Raw genomic sequence first — 20,683 nt, 5'->3', positions numbered from 1 at the left:
TCCCGCTTGCCGTTGCTGCCGGCAGGGATCGGGCTGGGGAGCATACAGGGGATTCCGGCCCCGTCCGCACCGTGCTAGGCACGCTTGAGGGCGATGCCGCATGTGCGGTGTCCTCCGGTGCCGGCAGGCTACGTGCCTGCGCGCTCTGCACCGCCGGTTCCCGGGGGGTCGGTGTCGCTGCCTGCGGTGCCGCCGGTACCGGCGTTTGCTTAGCCGCTGCCCTGCCTGCGGTGCGGGGTGGCTGGCTGAGTATCGGAGGCTGAGCCGCTTCCACGTGGCTCTCCGTGCAGCCGCCGATCAGCTGTTGCCGCGGCTGGGGGCTGCTTGCTCCTCCCGTCCCGCTCGCTGTTGCTGCCGGCAGGGATCGGGCTGGAGATACTTTCCTCCGTTTCTGCGCTGATGGAGTGAGGGAGGCAGCTTTCCTTTTAAGAGCCCCGGAGGGTCCCTCCTGCTGCGGCCGCTCCGGCGCTTCTGGCTGGAGGGCCTTATCAAGAAGCAGCATTTTTTTTTAAAGCCTGAAGAGGACATTGTTGATGAGTCTTTGAGTTTTTAAGTGGGTACTTAGCACCTTCTTTGTGCCGTTTTCCCCGTCCGATGGCCTGCCTTAGCAGGAGGGCTGATAGCCCTAGCTCCTGGCCTCCGGCGCTTGTTACTGGGACTGGCTGAGCTGTCCCTCTCGTAGCTTGTTCGTTGTTGTTTTTTTTTTTTTTTTTTTTATTTACAAAATAACAACCGGCTAGCTTATAGTAGCCTAAGTGCCTGAAAAAAACTTTAAGAAAAAACAGATAAAGTCGTTGAATACACTACTTGGCCTTAGCCTAGTTGGATTCCGTCTGCAGCCGACGGCGGTTAAGAGGAACTGGCGGGGACCGGATCGCGCACATGGCCGGGAGCGCGCGGGGGAGCGGCGCGCACCGGCGCATGCGCGGTCTGGCAGAAACTGCTTGGAAGATCCGATCTGCGGCGCCGGGCGAGCCCGACACCTAATGTGGAGCACCCACGGGGACTCTCGAAGAAGAAGAGCCCCTATAGTGTCCCAGAAAATTTGCATCCTGGTTCAAATCATGTGTTAATGTGCTGAATTTGAATATAAAAGACAGTTCAGCAGTCTCCCTTTCAAGAGTGGTGTGAAAATTTTTCTTCAGTAACACGCAAACTCTTAAGTCATTAACAGAATGGCCCACTCCATTAAAATGTAGAATAACTGGTTTGTGGATCTGGAGTGTTTTGATGTCTGTTTTGTGCCCATTAACTCTTTGTCTGAGAGAGTTTGAAGTCTGTCCAATACACAATGCATCTGGGCGTTGTTGGCACATGATGGCATATATGATGTTCGTTGAGGAACATGAAAATGTGCCTGTGATTCTGTGAATAACCTGGTTAGGTCCAGTGATGGTATCTCCAGGATAGATTTGTGGACAAAGCTGGCAGCGGGCTTTGTTGCAAGAAAAAGTCCCAGGACTGGTGTTCCTGTTGTATAAACTGTGGCTGTTGGTGAGAATCCTCATAAAGTTGGGAGGTTGTCTGTAGGAGAGAACAGGCCCATCGCTTAGGGCCTTCTGGAATGTGGCATACTGATTAAGGAGAGGTTGTAGGCCTTTAACAATGTGTTGCAGTGGTTTGAGTTGGGGGCTGTAGGTAATGACCAGTGGTGTTCTGTTCTTGGCTTTTTTGAGCCTATCTTGGGGTAGCTGGTCTCTAGGTATTCGTCTGGACATGTCAATTTGTTTTTTTATTTCTCCTGGTGGGTAGTTCAGGTTTATGAATATTTGATAAAGATCTCGTAGTTTTCGGTCTCTGTCAGGAGGATTAGAGCAAATGCGATTGTACCTAAGGGCTTGACTGTAAACAATGGATCTAATTGTGTGTGCAGGATGGAAGCTAGAAGCATGTAGGTAAGTATAGCAATCAGCCGCTGCCAGCGTTGTCCACGTATCTATTCTGGTGATACCATCAGTGCACCTAACCAGGTTAGTCACAGAATCACGGGCACATTCTCATGTTCCTCAACTAACATCATCATATATGCCATCGTGTGCCAACAATGCCCAGATGCTTTGCGTATTGGACAGACTTCAAACTCTCTCAGACAAAGAGTTAATGGACATAAAACAGACATCAAAACACTCCTGATCCACAAACCAGTTAGTCTACAGTTTAATGGAGTGGGCTATTATGTTAATGACGTAAGAGTCTGCGTCTTATTGAAGAAGAATTTTCACACTGCTTTGGAAAGAGAGAGACTGCTGAACTCTCTTTCACATTCAGATTTGACACATTAACACATGGTTTGAACCGGGATGCAAATTTTCTGAGACACTATAGGGGCTCTTTTGCATACTTGGCTTAATCGAATTCTTGACTCCCCCGCCACCCGCCCCTCTGCTCTCTGATTTGCTCACCTTGGTAATATTTTTTCTGATTTGTCAACTTTGATTACTATTTTTGGTTCTCTGTGCCTTAAATATTGAGTCTGTTCTGGTATGGCTATGGTCTGAAGAAGTGGGTCTGTCCCATGAAAGCTCACCTAAGAAATTATTTTGCTAGTCTTTAAAGTGCTACTTGACTGCTTTTTTGTTTTGATAGTATATAGACTAGCACGGCTCTCTCCGTTACTACCTTATTATAGTTACACAGTGCTCCCAGACCACAAGATGGGCAATGCTAAGTGATGTATAAAATTTTCTCCTTGCATTCTTTGTGTCTCATTCCCCTGAAATTCGTCTTTACTGGTCCTCAGACCACTCCCTGCTCTTTTCTTTTTCTCCCACAGCTCCAGGGAGGATGACTGCTGTTTCCCATTCCTCCCACTGATGCAAGATGGTTAAGTGCTGCTTGCTGTCAAGTAGGCCCTTTCCCCAAAGCACCTGGTGCTGCAACTCCCACCCTCAACCCAGCCGCCTGGGAGCAGGGGGCTGTTACAGAAGTCACAGAGCTTCTAAGCATGTATGTAAACTAAAGGCACTGTGCAAATAACATCCGGCCCTCTCCAGGGTACCACAGAAATAGCTGAACAGCACAGGCAGCCCAAAAGGACAGGGCATTAACAAACAGATGGACGAGAGGTCAAACCTATGAGGAAACAGAGTCAGAGAGCAGTTAAGTGCCTGCAGAGGGAGTCAATGGCAAAGGAGGGATTAAAATGTAGGAGTCCCTTGTTCACAATGTTATGCTCAAACTTCTAATGTGACTTTTGTTAGACTGAGTCAATCTGTGCTGCTGGGACAAAACATGAGCTGGGGCTAGAAACTCCCGAGGCTGCAAGAAGAATCCATGCCATTCATTTGCTAAATCATTTGCTTCTGAACTGAGCACACACTGGAACATGGCAGAGACAAGGCTTGTTTCAGACCTCTGTGCTTCAGCACAAAATTAACATTCACTTCCCCTCTCCGCCTTGAGGAACAAGAGCCGTCTGACTGATTCCTCAACAAATGGGGGTGGGGGTGGGGGGATCTTTTCAGCAGAGAACCAAACAAAGAGACCCCCTGCCTCTCTCCCAAAACCCACAATGCCCAGCACTCAAAGAGCAGAGGGCCACTGCATGGCTATGCTACCAAAGAAATACCATTTAGTACAGGCTCTTTTCATGCCTGGGCAAAGAAAGAAAAAGTCTTTCCGTGTCTATAACTGTAGGAGACACAGCCACAGATTCTCCCAGCCCTGCCACTGGAACACCCCCAATTCAGCAGGGGGAGGCAGGACATGCAGAGCTATCGCCATGTGGTTCTGCAGGAGAAAGCAGGATATGCAGAGCTATCTCCAGACATCTCACTGAGAACACGGCAGAGAGCAGAGCACGGCCAGGGAAGAGTAGCAATAGTTTTCTTGCTAGCCCCTTGGGACTCCAAACCCCACGGGGAGTAACCAGATAACACTGACAAAAAGGGAGAAGTCAAAATGATGCTTACTCTAGCTCCAAAGGTTTCTGATTCAAGCAATGGAAGAGACTCCTCAGGGCATCCTGCTACAGCTTGGCTGGACAAGCTTTTATCTAGTTTTAAATGTCATCAGCAATAGAACAAAGCAGCAGAAATGTAGCACTTTAAAGACTAACAAAAAGGTTTATTCAGTGATGAGCTTTCATGGGACAGACCCACTTCATCAGATCAATTGCCTTTCCAGGTATTGGAAATGAAATTGATCTGAAGAAGTGGGTCTGTCGCACGAAAGCTCATCATCACCAAACAAATCGTTTTGCTAGTCTTTAAAGTGCTACATTGCTGCTGCTTTGTTTTGCTGGAGTACGGACTAACACAGCTACCTCTCTGTTACTACTCAACCAGCAACAGAGTTCTCCTGAAAGATTAATCCAGAACCAAAATCAAACAGATTTCAGTGCAAGGATTTATTCAAAGAGGAAATTCATTAACTGGCTGTAGCCATTTGAAGATTTGTGGCCAAAGTAACACTGCTACAACCTACGCTGCATGAAACAAAAGCTACTGACATCACTTTGCTCCCCAGCCCCTCCACCTCACCAGCAATTGCAGCCCTGAAAGTCCATTCACCCGCTTCTTCTCCAGATATCTCCATGCTTAATTCTGCCTGGAACCCCACCCACATGCAACCTGCTCCCCTAATTAATCAACAATATTGCTTTTGTCTCATTCAACCTCCCCTCTCCGACCCATCTCAGACGCACTGCTCCCAGGAAGTCAGCCACATAATGATGGTAAGGTTAAGAGACATTCTAGGAAAGCTGATTATTTTAATAACTAATAATAAATGAGTACCACTTTTCATAATCTGGACCTATGAAAGCTACGCACAAGCCTGCCTTGTGCTTTTCTTCCTCCTTCTTCTAGTTGTTTGTTACGCTCACTTGCTGGGTCTTATCTGAAATTTGATTTTAAGCTCTTTGGGCAGGGGCTGTCTCTGACCATGTGTCTTTTCATTGCCTAGCATGATGGGGCCCTGATCCACACTGGAGTCTTTAAGCGCGACTGTAATAAAACCAAAATCAATTAAACCACTGTGCGATCAAGCTAATAAGCTATTTGCCTGCACCCTGTTCTATCTGTCTCCAACAAACAAGGTGCATCTGGTGAAAGGAGCTTCACACTGATTTGAGAGACGTTCATGGTAATGTGGTCGCTATTTTTAACTTCACAGGTCAGCAGTAGCATTTGGCTTCCTGCTCCCAGATAGAACATCTGGATTCTATGAAGTCATTCAAGCATTTTTCCCACAGCTCAGATTTTAATAAGGGCAAAAGGAAAGAGGCCCTGGAGGTGTGAGGGGAGAGACAGCTTCTTTTCCAAATTAGTAACAAAGGTCACAAAGCTTCAGAGCTTCTACATCTAGGAGAGCCTGGTCAAGGTGATTATGTTGCTGTAGGTATATTTGGATACATTATAGAAGGAAATCTCACAGAGGCTGTGTCTACACTAGCCAAAAACTTCGAAATGGCCGTGCAAATGGCCATTTCGAAGTTTACTAATGAAGCGCTGAAATGCATATTCAGTGCCTCATTAGCATGTGGGCGGCCGCAGCACTTCGAAATTGGCGCAGCTCGTCCAGACGGGGCTCCTTTTTGAAAGGACCCCGGCTACTTCGGAGTCCCCTTATTCCTTATTCCTAAGGGGACTCCGAAGTAGCCGGGGTCCTTTCGAAAAGGAGCCCCGTCTGGACAAGCCGTGCCAATTTCGAAGTGCTGGGGCCGCCCGCATGCTAATGAGGCGCTGAATATGCATTTCAGCGCTTCATTAGTAAACTTCAAAATGAAGTTTTTGGCTAGTGTAGACATAGCCAGAGTGGTCTAAGTAAGGAACTGGGAGTCAGATGACCTGAGTACTATTCTAAGCTCTACCACAGACTTGCCATGTAGCCACCGAGCTTCCTCTGGGTCATACTAGGAACAATTCCTCAAATAGAGGAAGTAGTTTTTATTCAACATGTCTGGGGAAAGCTGGAGCTCATCTCTCTTCACCTACAAGCAGGAAAGCTCTACGTGCTTTCCCTGAAATCCATAGCCATCCCTGTCCAATAGACATCCCTTCAGCAGATTTCTCATCTCCTGTGCTGCAATGCCTTGCCTTCATCAAACCACAATACAAATGGAATAGAGAAAAAGGCAGAATGTATTATAGCAGGTAGAAGACTGTCAGCATGGGAACAAACCATGTCCCGAGCTGCAGTGACTGTAAAAAAAAGGCATGTTCTGGAGAAGGGTGACGGGCCTAACTGGAGCAATTAAAACTAAGAGTCATACGCTAGAATTCTGAATCAGGGTCCCAAACCAAGGCCCCCAAGAGAGCTGGTCTGACCTATTCCAGGGAGACACTAAACAGCAATTTGGAACTGTATGAGCGCTGCACCGATCTATCCCGATAAAGATCTTTCAGAGGAACAGAGGGCCCTTCTGTAGCTCAGACCCAGTGGAAACAAGTTCAGCAAGACAGAAGAGGTGTCAGGGCTCTCTGGACACCAACCCTTCAAAGAGTCTTACAGACACTTTAATATGTTCAGCTATGTTCAGCACCCCAGTATTTCAGGGCCTGGCATTCAGATTGCTGGACTCTATTAGGAGCAGTACTCGGCAACCATCTATAAGCACCAATGTTCCAGTAGAATAGCGATGGAGGTGTGTTTTGTCCAATGTACATTGGAGCACACCAGAATTTAAGAAGACAGTGTATTTTCTCCTGGACAAAGGGAATGCAACACTGCATTTCAGCACGAAGGCATAAGACAGTCACATCCAAGGATGCTACGATTTGGAGCAATGCATGTATGAACCCACAGTAAAAACCTTACCTGAAAAAACAGGTTTCTGCAACCTGAATCCAGTTTCCAACCAGCCAGGTAGCTGTGATGAGAAAGTTTACTTCAGGCACTTTCAGACTCCTTCGCAACTGCCTTCCTGCTCAGATCTCAAAGCATTTTCATCAACGATCAACTGGGTCAGCTAAAAAATAAAAATAAAGACTAATTGCAGTTTTTGGTGGTTTTTCCCCCCAGACTCCTTGGAAACAAACCATTTAAAATCAAGAAACTCCAGTCCTAAGCAATATATTTGTGAGAGCCAACGTCAACTGGTGCACAAGAGCCACTGCATGTATTCATTTATTGTATGACAGCTAACACCCGTTCCTTTATTTTGAGGAACATAAATGCAACAAGACGCTAGTGTGAAAATGCACTCACAGGAATGACATTCAGCTCAGAAGTACTTCTGCTATTTCTAAATAAAGTCTGGAAACCCCTGCAATTAACCAACACATCAGCCACACAGATTAAAGTCAGTTCCTTTTAACTACTACAATTTGAATGATCTCCCCTATGCTCAGTCGTAATATATCACCACCAGCTGCACCCAGGAACCATGCCAAGCTTGAAGGATTTTAGAAATACTTTACCAAGCTTTCCTGAAACTACAATACCTACTAAGGAGGTGAAGAAACAGACTGACAGAGAGACATGTACCCAGAAGCCATCTGCTACAAGACAAGCCCAACAAGGAAAATAACATAACTCCACTGGCCATCACATACAGCCCCCAGCTAAACCTCTCCAGCACACCATCAGTGATCTACAACCCATCCTGGACAATGATCCTTCACTTTCACAGACCTTGGGAGGCAGGCCTGTCCTCACCTACAGCCAGCCTGCCAACCTGAAACAAATTCTCACCAGCAACTATCGAACACAACATAGTAACTCTACACCTGGAACCAATCGCTGCAACAAACCTCGCTGCCAACTCTGCTCACATATCTACACCAGCGATATCATCACAGGACCTAACCACATCAACCACACCATCAGGGGCTCTTTCACTTGCACATCAACTAATATAATATATGCCATCATGTGCCGGCAATGCCCCACTGCAATTAACAATGGCCAAACTGGACAGTCTCTACGAAGAAGAATAAATGGACACAAATCAGACATCAGGAATGGTAACATACAAAAACCTGTAGGAGGACACTTCAATCTTCCTGGACACTCAGTAACAGATTTAAAAGTAGCAGTCCTACAACAAAAAAACCTTCATTAACAAACCCCAAAGAGAAACTGAAGAGATGCAATTCATTTGCAAATTTGACACCATCAACCAAGGACTGAACAGAGACTGGGAGTGGTTGGCCAATTACAAAAGCAGTTTCTCCGCTCTTGATGTTCACAATTTCACATTAACTGCTGATAATGGGCCACATCCTCTGTGACTGAACAGACCTTAACTCTGGCCTTCCCCTCGACTGAGACTCTCTTTAAACGCTCCTCTGGAGCCCCCCACTCATGCATCTGACAAAGCAGGTCTTTGCCCACGAAAGCTTATGCTCCAAAATATCCATTAGTTTAGAAGGTGCCAGAGGACTTCTTGCTGTTTTTAAATGTACTCTCTGATTTTATTCAGCTCAAACTCAGAGTGGACCAGGAAAGAGCTCCTGAAAAGCCCAAATGGGACATAAAGAAACAGCAGGAAGCCAAATATGCTGACTTATTTTTGTTATGTATCAGTTTCAAAAAATTCCACAGTCTTTAAAAGGAGGGTTCCATAAACTCTCCCTCATTTCTCCCCTCTGACCACTTGCCCTTCACAGGCAAAACATCTCACCACCAAGAGGATCTCCCTGCTAACTTTGAGTCCCAGATCCCGTGAGCAACTCCAGTTTCATACAAGCAAGGACATAGAGAGTTAAGAAAATGATTGTTTCTAACTTTCAATGAAAGCAAAGAGGAAATTATCTTGGACAGTGATCTCTAGAATTTAAAAAAGGAACTTGTGTAAAAGAGCCTTTGTTTCTTTATCCTATTTCCATGTGGATTTAGCTTAGCTACGGGGCTGAATTTTGCTTAAAGACTGTGATCGTTGATACAGATGTTTTAAGTGATGATTGAATGTAGAGTGTGCCAGAGAGAAATTATTATTCCCTCCAAAACATCTGCATCGGAGCATGGTGCTGCATGCATCCAGTTCAGTAAAAACAACCTACCTTAATCAATCACAGTATAGCCCTTAACAGGAACCCCAGAACAAATTTCAGTGCCAGTTTTGTATCTCTCTTAGGAGCGACCCCTTTTAAAAGGTTGCAGGATTAAGACACAGAATGTCAAAAGCTTATTACAAACAAGCCAAAAAAGAGACAGAGTACTAAAAAAGAATCCCTCATTTTTCCACAGAAATAAAGCAGCACAGTTTTCCCTGTTCTGAATTCTTCTTGTAGTCTTAACATTTATTTTTTTAAGAGAAAACAGTCCTTTGATTTCAAACATGAAGTCTAGAAATGGAGACAAAATATTTTTGATCTTATTTCAACCTTATTCTGATAATTGCACCACAGCAGCCCATTTCTTTTGATACAGACCATTAATTTATGTCTAGACCCATCCTCCAGACGTTCTGCGCCGCAAACCATTCACAGCCACTGGTCTCAGCTTGCTGCAGTGAGACCTATATTCTTTAAACTTTTTTGATCACAACACTTTCATTAAAAAAAGCACATTAAGCAAGGACTAAGGCGGAGGGGGAGGAGATGTGATAAGAGGATGTAAATATTTGAAGGATAAACAGCAGGCAGAGAAAGGAATGTGGGGGAATGACAGAAATAATTACATGAAATTTAGAAAGAGAGCGCTTAAATTAGGAAGTGTGTCCAAAAAGGAAGAGCCACAGACTGTGGTATACTCTTCCAAAACATGATGATGAAGCCATATATTTTTAGTGGCAGCCAAACCAGGAAATGTAACAGGACAATCCAAATGAGACTGGAGTTTCTTCATGCTCACAGCAGCATAAAAGCACAGTAAGACATACTCCTGGCCTAGAATAATTTAGATTAGAATCTAAACCAGTGATCACCAACTAGTAGATCAGGAACTTCTGTCAGAGAGTCCAGGATCGACCAGGTGACTCTGACTGATTTAGCCAGGAGGCTATCAAAGTGCCAACACTTCATTCAGTTGACCCTTCCCCCACCGCTTTGCTTCTCCTGCCCTCTGCCTTGCAGCTGCCACCCCTTTTCACCTCCCCCACTCTCCTGCTTGCTGTCCAGGGACACTGAGGCAGAGAATGGGGATGCTGACATCAGGCTGTCCCCCACTCCATAACCCATCTCCATGGGAGGAGGGGGCGGGGACACAGGCCACAACAGCGCTCAGGATGGAGGGAGCTTGCTGGCAGCTGCTTCTATTTTTGAAGCTGCTCAGCTGACTTAAGGAACAAAGTGAATTTGTCCCTCTCATACTCACACAAATACACTTCCGCATGCCCCTTCCAAGCCAACACATACTTGTGTTGTTGTTGTTACATCTTACTTTTTTCAAAGTGTGTTACCTTAGCTTTTTTGACTACCTGTCTGCACATTTCATAATTTTCATTCCCCTCTTATTCCTAAATTTAATTCTTTTAGTAGTGAGCTCTAAAATGACTGTCCTCTTGTGGCTGAAGTTATTACCCCATGGCAATTTTTTAAAAAACACAGATTATATATAGGCTTCTACTGGTGCTGCACATTTGCACGTCACCTTGATATTGGTGCACATATCAACAAAGTTCCCTCCAATTTTTTCCATCCACACGTGTGACACTGGCCAGGAGTCTCCTGGAATTCGGCTCGATTTCCTGGGGGCTCCTACTGCCAAAATCGGGAGATCATCCACTAAGGCCTGATCTACACTAGAGAATAAGTCAAACTTAAGGGTCTAAGTTTGATTTTATAAACTCTCCGTCTACACCCCAGCACCCAACAGGTTGATTTTGAGGGACTCGAAGCCTGACTTTCTGTAATGCTGGTTTTTGCCCCATCCTGCAGTCAGTCGAGAGATCAAATTTGCAAAGTTGAACTACGTAAGTGGAGACTGCAGCATTATTAAGATAGATTTTTATTAGCCTTTGAACTACCCCACAATGCCCCTTTGAGATGTCCTTTCAGGTCATTGCTCCACCCCCACTGCTCTCCAGGTGCGCAGGAAGTAGGAAAGAGGATTTTGGATTCATTCCTTTACGATCAGCGTGATGCTCGCATCTAGCCACTTTAGAGAGCCCTGCATGGAGCCATCAGGAGAGCAAGGGCCTCAGTTCAGTTCATGTGCTAGCCCCTGTCCCACCACACCATGTGGCGGCTTGGCTGGGGGGCCCCAGACAGAGGCACATGACCCAGTGGGGTGGCATGTCCTGCGTAGGGTGCAGCCTTCTTTCCTGTGCAGGACACAGAAGGAGAGGCTGAGATCCCTTTTTTCTGCGGTGGCAGCCTCCCTCCCTCACCTGTCTAGAACCCACCTAACCACATGGATTACCTCCCCGCACCCGGTGCCATGCGGCTGGCAGGCCAGCCCTTGCCTCACCACACCACATGCTTGTAGGAGAGGCTGGGAAAGGTCTTTTCCGCAGTTCCAAATTGTACAGGACTGCCCTCCTCCCCCACAGGCACCATGCAGTCAGGGGTCTAGCCCCTGCCCAACCACACCACAGGTTAGCCCCCGCCCACGTGCCAGTGGTGCAGTGTGGGAAGGCTCTTCCCACAGCAAAGATTTTCGGAGGCTCTTGCCAGGGGTGAGGTTGTCTCCATGGAATAGATTTGGGGGGGAGGGTGTTGGCTGGCCCCTGAACGGCAACATGCACCGGGGGAAGGCTCCCCCAGCAGGGCTGCACCAGGTTAACAGGTGCCTCAGCTGGCCCCAGCTGCATTATTCTGGGCTGGCCCCCTGCCTAGGCACACTGCTACAATACTCACTCTTCTCAAAGCATCTGGCTCAGGGGATATTCACAGTCTCAGCAGTGGCCTGTTTGCTGCATATTCACCAGGGGAAAACAGCTCCCTGAAGTGCTGCCCTGCCCTGTGAACGGGGTACTTTCACCATGGGAAAACTGAGGTACCTCTTAACATGGCACTGTCAGCTGGAGTGCAGATGCCCTATGAGACTGAGAACACTTGCAAGGATTCAATTTTACTCAACTTTTCTATCGTCTGCTACTTCCTTAACTTTGCCAGACTTCTGCTTCTGACGGGCTCCACTGAAAGCAAGTTCATTTATAGGTTTCCTGAAATGTTTGTAGATTATTGTAGCCTGAGCACCTTTACTGATCCTTTTGGTTACTGTACTGGTTTTTGATGAGCACGACACGCTCAAGGTGTTCTTTCACCAGCAGAAAGCTGAGGTACCTGTTAACGTGGTACAGTCAGCAGGAGCACAGATGCCCTAATATGTGGGACTGACAACTCTTTCAAGGGTTTCACTTTCCTCAACTTTACTATCCTCTACTACTTCCTCAACTTTGCCAGTCTACTGTGCTCTGGACAAATTGGCCCATACACAGCCAGCTCTGACGGTGGCAATCATCAAAAGCGTCCTGATTCAGGGGCAGGCTTCAGAAAAATGGCTGTTTTCAACAACGGGGCCGGTGACAAGCAATGCACTCTGGAATGATGACATCACACCCCCACAACCACTTGCGGTGCATTTTTTCACATAACACACTGGCAAAAAGGACCCAAAATGCAACAGGGCTGCAGTAGTTGAACTTAGGCAATGTCGTGGGGACACAGTACATCAACTTTGTGAGCAGGCATGGACACTACTTCAACTTTATAAAATCTTGTGGTATAAAGTCGACTTTAAGAAACTTGACTTTATTTCCTTACGTAGACATACCCTAACAGTCAGGCAGCATAGCAAGGCTGAGGCAGACTCTCTCCTGCCCTGCTCCTGGAAGTGACTAGCACATCCTGAGGGGATGTGGGAGGGCATGGGGTCTCCACACACTGCCCTTGCCTGCAGGTACCACCTCCACAGCTCCCATTGGCCAGGAACAGAGAACCAGGGACAAGTGAAGGGGTGGGGGGGAGGGGCAGGGCATGCAGATTGGGGGAGGGGAGGAAGTGCACCGAGCCACCTGCCCCTCTCCCCCAGAAGCCACTGTTGGACATGCTAGCCACTTTCAGAAGACGTGCAGGGCCAGGGTGGGGGTGAGCCTGTCTTAGCCCCATTGTACCACCACCTAGGAGCCACCAGAGGTAAAGAGTGCCTAGCCAGAGCCTGCAACCTGAAATCCTGCTCCAACCCTGCGACACTCCCATACCCAACTCCCTCCCACATCCTGCAGTGTGAACTCCCTCCTGCACCCCAGTCTTCTGCCTCAGGCTCATCCCAGCCTCGCCCACACTCCATATCTCTTGGCCCAAGACCAGAGCCTTCACCCTCCCTGCACCAAAATCCCCTGCCCCAGCCTGGTGAAAGTGAGTGAGGATGGGGGAGAGAAAGGATGGAGTGAGCAGGATGGAGCCTCAAAGAGGCAGGGAAGGAGCCGAGACCAGGGTATTTGGGTTGGAAGTAGACCATGGATTGCGCTTAAATTCAAAAAGTGATCTTCTGCTTAAAAAGGTTCGAGACCACTGACCTAAAACAAACAAGTAAAAAGTTAAGAAAATGAACAGAGAACATCAGAACAGACTTACTGGGTCAGACCATCAAGCCCAGTCTCCTGTCTTCCAACGGCAGGCAATGCCAGGTGCCCCAGAGGGAACGAACAAAACAGGTAATCATCAAGTGATCAATTCCCTGTCACCCATTTCCAACCTCCATGCCCATCCTGGTTAATAGCCATTGATGGACCTATCCTCCATGAATGTATCTGGTTCTTTTTTAAACTCTGCTTTAGCTTTGGACTTCAGAACATCTTCCAGCAAGGAGTTCCATAGGTAACCGTGTGTTGTGTGAAAAAAATATTTCCTACTGTTTGTTTTAAACCTGCTGCCTATTAATTTCATTTGGTGACTCCTAGTTCTTTTGTTGTGAGGAGGAGTAAATAACATTTCCTTATTTACTTTCTCCACACTAGTCATGATTTTATACACCTCTATCATATCCTCCCCCCCCCTCATCTTTTCTCCAAGTTAAAAAGTCCCAGTCTTATTAATCTCTCCTCATATGGCAGACGTTCCATATCTTTAACCATTTTTGTTGCCATTTTCTGAACCTTTTCCAATTCCAATATATCTTTTTTGAGATGGGGCGACCACATTTGCACACACAATTCCAGATGTGGATGTACCATGGATATATATAGTGATAATATGACATTTTCTGTGTTATTATCTATTCCTTTCTTAATGATTCCCAACATTTTGTTAGCTTTTTTGACTTCTGCTGCACAGTGAGTGGATGTTTTCAGATAATTATGCACAATGACTCCAAGATCTCTTTCCTGAGTGGTAACAGCTAAATCAGACCTCATCATTTTATATGTATAGTTGAGATTATATTTTCCAATGTGCATTACTTTGCATTTTTCAACACTGAATTTCATCTGCCATTTTGTTGCCCAATCACCTAATTTATTAAGATCCTTTAGTCGCCCTTCACAGTCTGCTTGGGACTTAACTATTTTGAGTAGTTTTGCGTCATCTGCAAATTTTGTCACCTCACTGTTTGTCCCTTTTTCCAGATCATTGATAAATATATTGAATAGGAATGGTCCCAGTACGGACCCCTGGGGGACACCACTATTTACCTCTCTCCATTCTGAAAACTAATAGTTTATTCCTACCCTTGTGTCATAGTGGACAACAAGCTAAATATGAAACAACAGTGCGATGCTGTTGCCAAAAAAGCCAACATGATTCTGGGATGTTTTAACAGGACTGTTGTGAGCAAGACACGAGAAGTCATTCTTTTGCTCTACTCAGTGCTCATTAGGCCTCAGTTGAAGTATTGTGTCCAGTTCTGGGTACCACACTTCAAGAAAGATGCAGAGAAACTGGGAAAGGTCCAGAGAAGAGCAACAAGAATGATTAAAGGTCTAGAGAACATGAGCTATGGGAGAAGACTGAAAGAAGTGGGCTTGTTTAGTTTAGAAAAGAGAAGACTTACAAGGGACATGATAGCGGTTTTCAAGTACCTCAAAGAGGGTTACAAGGAGGAGAGAGAAAACTTGTCCTCCTTGGCCTCCAAGGATAGGACAAGGAGCAATGGGCTTAAACTGCAGCAAGGAAGGTTTAGATTAGACATTAGGTAAAACTTCCTAACAGTCAGGGTGGTTAAACACACTGAAATAAATTACCTAAGAAAGTTGTGGAAACTCCATCGCTGAAGATATTTAAGAGCAGATTAGATAGACATATATTGGGGACAATCTAGATGGTGTTTGGTCCTGCCAAGAGGGCAGAGAACTGGACTCAATGACCTCTTGAGGTCCCTTCCAGCTCTACTCTTCTATGATTCTATGAAACTACTCACAGAAGCTCAATGCATCCATGTTACCTAGTTGTACAAGATACTCCCTGTACAGAAGAGTCTAGAGAATCTAGGTTTGACACAACATGAAAGGAGACAGCTAGCTTACAGCAATCAAGAGGGAGGGAGAGCTATACCAGGTGAGATAAGAAAGCTGGCTCTTTTCAGGAGCTGTACAGCATGGCATTGCCACTTTAATTTTTTTCCCCTCTTTCAGAATTGCAAAGAGTCACAGAGAGAAAATGGGTCACCAGAGCCTTTTCCATAGCTAGTCTCTATCAGTACAATACAATTAAAAGCTCACAGCTGGCTGTGACAACTGAGTGGGATTTCTAGTACTTGAACTAAGAGAGTGTTTAATTGTGTGTAGACCTTTCAGCTTCAGCTCTAGGACTCTCCCAACTCACAGGGTCCTGGAGCCCAGGCTCCCATCTGAGCTCAGACATCGACAGTTTAATTAAATAGCCCCTTAACTGGAGCTTACAGCAGCTTCCATGGACCAGGCATGGTATTTTAATTACAGCACAGACATGCACTGAAAGCCCCACATAAGACTGTGACATAATATTCAATATGCTTTAAGAAAATGTGCTTAGGGAATGACTATGTCCTAACCGAGATACGCTTTTTGCAATATGGTTACTGTGAGATATCATGGGAAAATTTACAAGTTACTGAATAAAACAATCCTAATTATATGCAAATTTTTTTTTTAGATGGTGTGTGTCAGCCTGTGAAAAACAGCTACAGGGCTCTATAGAGATATGAGACCATTCTGTACTTTTGAACAAGGGGGTGACTGGAATCAAAGAAAGATTGTGGCTTATGAACATTCTATGTTAGGCGTGGGAAGAAAACAATGATTGTTGTCAGCTGGCTTTAGCAGCACCTCCCCACTCCAAAAACGATACTTGAAAACGCCCGGGAACAAAAGATTGGATGAAGGGAGGAACAGCTGCTGACCCGGGCTGGAAAGATTTGTTTGGCCTGTGAAAGAATCTGCCTGGAACAGTATTTAGTGTGAAAAATATTAGTAGCAGACAACTCCAATAAACAAACAAAACATGCTTGTTATCCTTAGTACACTACAGAAATGACCTTTGTTCTGTTTGTTACCTCTTATAAATGTTTAAAATCTACCTTCTACTTTTAGTTAATGAACTTTTCTTGTTTATTTACATAATTTCTAATCTGATAGGGAGGCATCTCTGTATATCATCCTTCACGTTCATCGATTTCATGTAATTTTGGACTTGCACCCAAAATGCAAGGGATAGGGGGAGCATTTGGGTGCTGGAGTATGAATGAGTTAAGATGAGTCCTCCCAGTGCTGATCTCAGCGTCAGGATCTGCAAGCTAGTGTGGCCTTGCCTGTGGGTTGGCTAGTGGAGGCTGGAGAGGCTGACTCAGCAAGAACAGGTAAAATGGGGGCCCAGGCTACCAGAAAAGGAGGACCCAGTTTAGGGATGTTAATGCTTACCTGGCAAGTCTCACCCCAAATGGATGAGGCTTACTGGCTGTGGTTAATCAGTGGACGCCGTAGCAGCCCCCAACCCACTGCAGGCAGGGAGATGCTCCAGCCCTGTGGGATGTGTTGGGGGTGGGAGGCACCCCAGTGTAGCCAGAGCAGTCCTCACCTGTGGCAGAGCAGCTGGGCTGGAGAGCCCCCTGGTCGACCCCAGTTAAACTTAATGTTAACTAATTAAAATGGGATTACCAAAGAGCTAAGGGTTAACTAATCAAAAGGGATTTTACATCACTAACTCAGTGGTATCTAAGCACCTCAGGTGACATCCCAGGGGTACCCAAACCCATCCCAAAAATACTCAAAGGTAAGTGGGGCAATGGCTGTTGGAAAGATGAGTGTGAGCTACTAGAGCAACACCAAGCTCAGTTCATCAGCGCTGACATCTATTACTGATTGACTTGGATGTGATAGTCAGGGAACAGAAGCAGATACAATGCAACAGTCAGGCAGGAGGAATGGTTGTACAGTTGGGAATGGGAATAAGCCTTTTAGCAATTTGTGCACCAAATATTAAACAAAACCATTACACGTTAGATGTTAAAGAGAACCTTTGAACTCCCTGGACTGCTGCTTAGAACGAGCCCTGCATTCTCCATTATACGCAACAGCTTTTATTTCTATGGGATCAGACAGGAGCAATACTGCTCAGAGAACATCATTTGCTTGCCCCAGTCAGGAAGACAAACAAGCAGTCATGTACCACTTTAAAGACTAACAAAATAATTTAGTAAGTTAGGAGCGTCTCTTATTTACTTTCCCTCCTACTCACTCTTTGCCCACTGCCATCCAGCTGATCTGTCAGGTTTTCATTTAATTTTTTTCTCTCTGTTATATATTTGTTGTGTCAGTTCATTTCCAGCACTACTTCCAGATCTGAAGAAGTGGGTCTGCCCCACAAAAGCTCATCTGACCTAATAAATTATTTTTTAAAGAGTAAAAAAATAATTTATTAGATGATGAGTTTTTGTGGGGAGACCCACATTTTTTTTTTTTTTTTTTTTTAGAAGACTAACAAAAAGTGGGTCTGCCCCATGAACGCTCATCACCTCATAATTTATTCGGTCAGTCTTTAAACTGCTACATGACTGCTTTTTTGTTTTGTGAAGATACAGACTAACACGGCCCCCTCTCTGTAACAATTCACCAGTAGGGAAAGAAATCAAGTTTCTCTCTTCTTCTCCCCAACTGCAAGGTCCCTGCAAAGAGGTCACCATCAGTACTAACTACAAAATATCTCAAGTTTTGATGGAAATCCCAACAAAATTCTCAGCCGTCTCTGGATATTGCAGCAGTTCAAGACTCTACAGTCCAATGACTTCTAGGACACAATCTGGAAAAGCAGCATAGCTCAGTGGACCAAAAGTGGTGCTGTGTGTCTTGAGGTACTGAATTCTATTCCCACCTTCTGTCACTTTGGAAAGTCACAGCCCTCCTGGCTTGATTTCCACACCTAAAAATAGGGAGCTCATTCTTTCTTACTTGCCAGGACTGCTGCAAAGATTAGCATACTGAAGATGCACAGCATTACAATGGGGCTCCAAATCAGTTTTTTGATTTTTATTCTATTTAAGGTTTCCTGGGAATTTATTGATGTTTATTACAAAAAAAAAAAAGAAAAAAAATCAAAGGATTGAAAAAAGTGTAAAACAGTCTTCTAGGTAAAAATCAGCATTACAAGTGGGAAGCAGAAAGTCAGAAAAAAAAACCCAACAGATAGAGAAAAGTGACAAGCATCAAATGCAAAAACAGTTTCCTGCTGTGGTTTATTTTCTAAATTGTATATTAACCGTATGTATCTATATGCATATGAATGCTTCTGTGTGTATCTTCCACTACACTGCCTCATTCTACCAGATGGCCTCACCGTCACTCATCAACAAAGCTACCTGATGTAACATACTGCATTAACACAAACAGTATTTTCATGCAGACTCAGACTGACTAGAACGGATCATCACGATCATCTCATCTGACCTCTTGCATGTTGTAGGCCACAAAACTTTGCCCACCCACTCCTGTCATAAATCCCTAACCTCTGGCTGAGTGACTGCCGTCCTTAAATCATGAACATTCACCATTTACCCTAGTTTGCATCAAGCAAGTGACTCATACTGCAAGCTGCAGAGTAAGCAAAACGCACCCTGGATCTTTGTTAATCTGGCCCAGGGAAAATTCCTCCATGACCTCAAATGAGCATTTCAGCCTGGGCAGAATTCCCTGTTGTAACTCAGAGCCCTTCCTATCTAGCGTCCAATCATCAGGCATTGGGAATATTTGCTCCTACCAACTGCAGACTGGCTACTTGCCATTGTAAGCAGTCTCATCAGGGCACTCCTACATCAGTTTATCAAGCTCAGTCGGGAAGCCAGTTAAGTATTTTTGCCTCTGCCCTGGGATGCCTCTTCCAGAGATTCACTTCCCTGATGGCTAGAAACCTTCATCAGTTGCAAGCCTAAACTTGTTGCTGGCTAATTTATATACATTTGTTCTTGGGTCCACACTGGCACCTAATTTAAGTAACTCCTCTCCTGTTCTAGTATTTACCCCACTGAGGTATTTGTGAGAGCAGTCATATCTCCCTTTAGCCTTCCTTTGGCTCACTAAGCAAGCTAAGGTCTTTGAGTGGTCCAAAAATCAGACAAAACATCTCCAAGAAACCAAACAGCACCTTCTATAAAACTTGGGGAATTTATGGGGGAAAATAAGTAGTTATACTGAAGGGCCTTGTACATGTCATAACAGATGTCCCCCTATGTCTTAGATCCAACCTTTCCCATTCCCTTCTCCCACTACTTTTCTGTCTTCCTTTCCCATCATCTCCTGCCATCATTCATTGGGCCAGCAGCCAGCCTTTCTCCCCACACCCTTCTCATTAGAACTCGGACTGCCATTCAAGAAGCTTGGACAATGTCCAGTACAGAACATTTCATAAGCATTAAAAAAAAAAAAACTTCAATGCAGGAAAATAAAGTTATCACCAAGGGAAGGACACAAAACTCCATGTGTCAATAATGGCTGTGACCTGTGACTGTGTCATTGCCCTGGTCCACAAATCATTTAAACACCAGCAAAAAACACTGTAGATGATGAAGTGGGTTTTGCTCACAAAAGTTCAAGACCTAATTAATTTTAGTTTCTAATGTACCACAGGACTGCTTCCTCTCTGAGGACTTTTTATTGAAGATGATGGTTCACTTCTATGGACCAACACTAGGTGAGGCACAGAGTTGTTTTTTATACACCCAGGAACTTCAAGTCCTGAACTCATGGAAATGACAGGGGCAGAGGGAAATCAACATAAAATTCTAACTGTATTAACTAAATAATTAATCAAAAGTATAAAATAAAATTCATAGACAATTCAAAATCAAATTAATTATCTGGTTGACTGACCCACATTAAATAAATCAAAAATTCTTTGTATGATTTTTCTAATAATTTCAGTTAGGAGCAGTCTTGATTTATCCATCAGCAGCAAAAGAAGATGGCACCATCAATCACGATGCTAGCAGATATATTTGTGTTCCAGCTTAATGCCTGATACTGGGAGTATCAAATCGCTCCCAGGTTGAAACCCAAGTTGGGCCAATACTAATGCCAAACAAAGCAGATTGCTCAAATTCCCACTTTATAAACATGAGTGCCGTTTTTGTATTTAAAAAAAAAAAAAAAAGAAAAAGAGAAGCCTGTGCTCAGCCAGCTCTTCCTCTCTGCTCCCATATTTCCATGGCTCGGGCTGCCAAGGTGCTGGTACTCAGTACCAGCACCAAAAAAGCACTGATAAACTACAGGCAACAATCTCTTTCTCCCCGCCTGTATTAGAAACATTCTAATTCTATTCAAATGATACAGCTTATTATATACAAAATTAAAATACAAATTTTATGTGAAAACAGTATGATTTCTCAGAGTAAATCATACTCTATGTGATATTTTTAGGCAGAGCGAATAGTTAACCTAGGGCTGTTTTAG

At 44.8% G+C, this 20,683-nt stretch overlaps 1 protein-coding gene across 4 annotated transcripts in view; it reads right to left on the bottom strand.

Annotated features, from left to right (window-relative positions):
• The window catches only part of EXTL3 (exostosin like glycosyltransferase 3), a 246,123-nt gene that overhangs the window by 124,594 nt on the left and 100,846 nt on the right, over nt 1-20,683 (bottom strand). For all 4 annotated transcript variants that reach the window (XM_074991465.1, XM_074991462.1, XM_074991464.1 and 1 more), the window contains exon 2: nt 6,760-6,910. The gene's annotated coding sequence lies outside the window, so the exon portion shown is untranslated. The remainder of the gene's footprint in view (nt 1-6,759; nt 6,911-20,683) is intronic.

The sequence above is a fragment of the Carettochelys insculpta genome, chromosome 3 (genome assembly GCF_033958435.1).
Source record: "Carettochelys insculpta isolate YL-2023 chromosome 3, ASM3395843v1, whole genome shotgun sequence".
In the NCBI taxonomy this organism is placed as follows: Eukaryota; Metazoa; Chordata; order Testudines; family Carettochelyidae; genus Carettochelys; species Carettochelys insculpta.
Note: the sequence above shows the minus strand (reverse complement) of the source record. Positions and strands in the feature narration are given on the sequence as shown.